Source organism: Furipterus horrens, unplaced genomic scaffold (assembly GCF_987537825.1).
Source record: "Furipterus horrens unplaced genomic scaffold, mFurHor1.1.pri manual_scaffold_3, whole genome shotgun sequence".
NCBI classification, from domain to species: domain Eukaryota; kingdom Metazoa; phylum Chordata; class Mammalia; order Chiroptera; family Furipteridae; genus Furipterus; species Furipterus horrens.
In genome coordinates, this window is record NW_028327173.1 from 37829635 (window position 1) to 37835184 (window position 5550).

Here is a 5550-nt window from a genome sequence, read left to right on the forward strand (position 1 = left end):
TGCAGTCATTATGGGGATGAGGAAGGATGTGATGAGCCAGGATAGGACCCCAAGGAGGTCTGAAAGAGGAAGCCAAGGGTCCTTACAGGGAGCGTGGGGATTCACCTTAGGCTTTGGAGCCCAGCCTCCCTCTAGGGCAGGAAGAAAGAGGGAGTGTAGAACATGCAAAAGCTTGGATTCAAGATCCACTCAGTTTAAAGACTTGCTCTTCTGGTGACAGCCTACATCACAGTGTCTGTCTCATCTGGCTGTGAGCGCAGATCTAATTTGCCCCATGTCTTGAGTGTGGGGCCTAGCACAGGTGGCCTCAGAGTGGACTCATGGGCTGAAGCTGAGGCTGATCTCTTTCCCAGTAAAAAGGACATTTGTGATAGAGTCTCAGGTGTGTGTCTCCCTCTCCTCACATCAAGCCTCTTTCTCCTCACTGTTCAGTTTTCTTCTCATCCCTGTGGCACAAGCCTGTGAGCAGCCCATTTGCAGTCCTTAAGCAGGTGGTCCCCCCAAAAGAGGCTATTTTCCCAAAAGCCCACCCACTGCAGGCAGGTAAAAATCCAGCTGTGTGGCCTTGGGCAAGTGTCTCAGCTTCTCTGATCTTCAGTTTCTTGATCTGTAAAGTGAATATAATTCATTCTTTGTGGGCTAGATGAAGATTAAATGAAGTGCTAAGCACTGTGTTTGGCACAAGGTTGGGTGCAATAAAAGAGACTTCCCCTTGTCCAGCCTCCACCTAAAGTAGAGCTGGGTTAAGAAAATTTCTGTGACTTGACTTTGGGTGATGAATGCACAGTACAATATGCAGATGATGTATTATAGAATTGTATACTTGAAACCTATATAATTTTATTAACCAATATCACCCCAATAAACTCAATACAAATTAAAAGAAGAAAAGAAAAAGAAATGATAGGCAGTATTCACTTCAGATACAGTAATGGTCAGGGAGCGGTTTCACCTTGAGCTTGAAGCATGACTCTTGTCATTTCTTTTCAGGTAGATGTCTCCACTCCCAAGTTAAATAACCAACCAGAAATACCCTTCTTTTGAAGAACATCTACAATAAATGCCTAACTTAGTTGCTGAAAAATAAATTCTGTGGATTGATTCCACATGACCCCATGTGTCCACATATGTGCATGCATGTCTGTGAGTGTGCACGGGCATGTGTGTGCTGTTTGTGAGCACCTGAATGTGGGTGTGTGTAAACAGAAGTGTGTATGTATGTATGTCTGTGTGCATTGCATGCATGTGTTTTCCCGTCACCATTAGTGGAAAGCCATAATTCTGCTTTATGGCAGCAGCAGCAGCTCGCTCTCCTGCCATTAAGCTGCCTCCCTCCACTCATCTGGGGGTGGGGGGAGCTGCAGCCACTGTGCCTCCCCTGTCCGTCTCCCTGCATGCTGCGTGAGCACCCGGCTACCCCCCTCCCTCACCATATGCCTGTCTTTTACAGTTCTTTGGAGCGTGGTGCTCATCCAGTGGCTAATTAGCTAAATGAATTAAGTGACATCCATACATGTAATTAGCAAATGGTTATAAGCAGCTAGTCTCCTTGGGATGTCTAAAATTTCTAGGGGTCAGATACTGTGGGGGTGCTTTAGGGAGTAAATAAGAATGTTCAGTGTGAGTGCCAAGGACCAGCCTGGGGGGCTCTGAGAGCTTCATGGCCTGGCTATGGGGAGGGTCAGCAGCGGGCAGAAGGGAGGAGGTGCCTGTGAACCTGGTAGGGGAAACTCACTCATAACATACCGGGAGTCAGGAGGCTTGGGTTCTGGCTGCATTCATGCAGGTTTCTGTGACCTTGGGTAAGTCCCCTTCCTTTTCTGGGACATGGTCTCTACTTCTAGGAGGGGGGGATGGAACCAGCTGGTCTCTTAGGACTCTCCCAGCGCTAACATTCTTCCTTACCTGAAGCCAAATTTTCTAATAAATGGGCAAAGAGAGGGTGATGTGCCCACTTCTTTGTTCCAGAGTATGGCATCACTATGCTCTCTCATACCTGTAGGGTTTGGTACAAGCTGTGCCCTCTGCCTTTACTGTCATCCAGGGGCAGTGTTTCTGAAGATGCATAGAAGTTTCTAAGTCAGGTCCAGATGTGGCTCATTGTAACCCAGAGAAGTGAACTGGAGAAATGAGAACATGGTGCCTGGTGCTAGGGTCAAGATGAATAAGTCCTCTCACTGTTCATAGTCGAGTGCAGAAGGGCAGACACTTCAACCAGTCCTTGTAGTGTGGTTACAAGATCATGTGATTGTGTAAAATTTGAAAAAGTAAGCTATTTTAGCCATAATCAGCTGAGATCGCTCTCTCTTTCTACTTTGACTTCTTCATATATCTTCCACTTGTACTGGGTGGTGTTGGAATGCTGTGGGCTTTTGTGAGGTGACTAAAGGAAAGTAGTGTTGGAAATGCATTTAGTGTGGGTTTAGTGGGATATATTTAGGTGATTCTGTCATTTCTTTGTATAGTTACATTATTGCTAGCTGTGCTAGCATAGGAATAAATTAATAATACATGCCCTCTCCCTAAGATCAAGAGCAAATAAAGGATGTTGGGATCTTACTACTTCTATTTAACATTGCGCTGGAGTTTCTAGTCAGGACATCAAGCAAGACAAAAAAATGAAAGGCATAAAGATTAGAAATGAAAAGGCAAAACTATCTTAATTTGCAAATATGATAATCTATGAAGAAAATTCTAAGGAGTTTACAAAATGCTACTAAAATTATGTGAGTTTAGTAAGTTTTAAGATATATGATTAATAAACAAAAAGCAACTGTATTTCTATATAATATCAATATTCTGACTGAAAAAATTTAAGTACACTTATAATAGTATAAATACATGAATAGTTTAATACATTTGACTGAAGATGTGCAAGCATGTAGTTAAAGACTACAAAATATCGCAGAAAGAAATTAAAGAAAATCTAAATACATGGAGAGATACACCATGTTTATGGGTCAAAAGACTCAGTATTATTATCAATTCTTTTCATATTAGTAGATTTGACACAATCCCAATAAAAATCCAAATGAGAGGATTTGCTAGGAGAGTGCGTGTAATCCGCAGCCATACGTTCACCGGCACGTTGGCCCTTGACCTCGGGGGCCCCTATACTTTTCCAGAGGCTGAGTAGCCACCAGGGAGTGGGGGCCAAGATGGCCTTGACCTGTTTCCCCAGTAGCTGAAGAGCCATCAGGCTGAGGAAGGGAAAAGAGGATTTGGGGACTCAGAAACGGGAGCTGGAAGGTTGGGGGCCTGTGGATCTGTAGTTAGAGCTGGGCAGAGTAGCTTATAAAGAATGACCTCAGAACTACTTTTGGTAAAGCCATGTAACTTCCAAACTGCGCTCGCCCATTGGAAGTTTTTTTGGTCTTGGGACCTGTGCAGCAATCTCCAGTCAAAATGAAGTTCAATCCCTTTGTGACTTCTGACCAGAGCAAGAACCGTAAAAGGCATTTCAATGCACCTTCCCACATTCGCAGGAAGATTATGTCTTCTCTTTCCAAAGAACTGAGACAGAAGTACAATGTTTGGTCCATGCTAATCCGAAAGGAAGATGAAGTTCCGGTTGTACAAGGACATTACAAAGGGCAGCAGATTGGCAAAGTAGTCCAGGTTTACAGGAAAAAATATGCCATCTACACTGAAGGAGTACAACGGGAGAAAGCTAATGGTCCAACTGTTCATGTGGGCATTCACCCCAGCAAGGTGGTTATTACCAGACTAAAACTAGACAAAGACTGCAAAAAGGTCCCTGAACGTAAAACCAAATCTCGCCAAGTAGAAAGGAAAAGGGCAAACACAAGGAAGAAACAATTGAGAAGATGCAGGTATAATGTAATCTTCTACACAACTTTCATTAAAAACTTGAAATGAAAAAAAGAAAATCCAAATGAGCTTTATTTTTAGAAATTGACAAGCTGATTTTAAAATTTAAATGGAAATGCAAAGAACTCAGAATAGCCAAAACAATTTTGACAAAGAAGAACAAAGTAGGACTTATGCTACTTGATTTTCAGACATTATGTTACAGTAGTCAGAAAAATATAGCATTGGCTGAAAGACAGATATATAGATCAATAGAACAAAGCAGAACCCAAAAAATAGACCTACACATATTTATTTGATCAACTTTTCACAGAGGTGCCAAGGCAATTCAATGGGGAAAGGAAAATGTTTTCAACAAATGGTGCTGGAACAACTGGATGGCCATATGTAAAAATATGAACGTCTATCTTTACCTCATACCAAATATAAAAAATAACTCAAAATAGATTGTAGTCTAAATGTAATACCTAAAATTATAAACTCCCTAAAAAAAGGCTTTGACTACTCTAGATACCTCATATAGTGCAGTATTTGTATTTTTGTGACTGGTTTATTTCACTTAGCATAATGTCCTCAAGGTTCATCCGTGTTGTAGCATGTGTTAAGAATTTTCTTCCTTTTTAAGGCTACATAATATTCCATTGTATGTATATACTACATTTTATTTATCCATTCACCAGTTGATGGGCATTGGGCTGCTTCCACGTTTTGCTTACTGTGAATGATGCTATTATGAATACGGGTGTACAAATATGTCTTGGAGAGCCTGCTTTCAATTCTTCTGGATTTATAAAGAACTCTTATAACTCAAGACAAACAATCCAATTTTTTTTAAATGGGGAAAGATTTGAATAGACATTTTACCAAGAAGATACAAAGATCATGGCAAATTAAGTATACAAAAAGATACTTCAAAAAGAAACCAAAAAGATTGTTTTTTTTTTTAAACAAAAAACGTTCTTAACATTAATAAACAGGAAAATAGAAATAAAACTCACAATGATATACTACTATGAATCCACTGAATGATTAAAATTGAACTGACTGAGCATACCAGCTGCTGGTGAGGATGTGGAGAAACTGGAGTTCTCATATACTACAGGTGGGGATGTGAAATGGTAATACCATTTTGGGAAATGTTTGGCAGTTTAAGAAATGTAAAACACTGGTCAAATGAGGCACCTAAAATTGTTTACTGCAGATTTAGGCATGCGTTCTATAAAGGAACAACAGCTAAACCCAAGAGGGCAGCTGTTGCGGCATCCAGTGCATCTCAAGGATTCCGATGACTAGTTATACAATAAATGTCCTGGTTCTTTAAAAAAATGTGAAACACACACCTATGACCTGGCCATTTTACTCCTAATTATTAACCTAAGAGAAATGAAAGAATATGTCCACACATAAATTGAACATGAATGTTCATACCAGCTTTATTTGTTTAACAGCCAGTAACTAGTAACAACCCAAAGTCTGTCACTAAGTGAATGAATAACCAAATTGCAGTGTATTGGTAAGATGACATTCTACTCAGCAATAAAAAGAAATTAATTATTGATGTATGCAACAATATATATGAATTGCAAAATAATTATCCTGAGTGAATGGAGCTAAACAAAAAGAATATATACTGTATGATTCCATTTATATAGAATTCTAGAAAATACAAACTAATCTAGAGTGACAGAGGCAGATTATTGTTTGCTTGAGGATGTGATG

General features: G+C 40.2%; 1 pseudogene; it reads left to right on the forward strand.

Moving 5' to 3' along the window:
* The first annotated feature begins 3400 nt into the window (after nucleotides 1-3400).
* On the forward strand, nucleotides 3401-3879 carry LOC150014945 (large ribosomal subunit protein uL24 pseudogene; annotated as a pseudogene).
* The last annotated feature ends 1671 nt before the right edge of the window (nucleotides 3880-5550 follow it).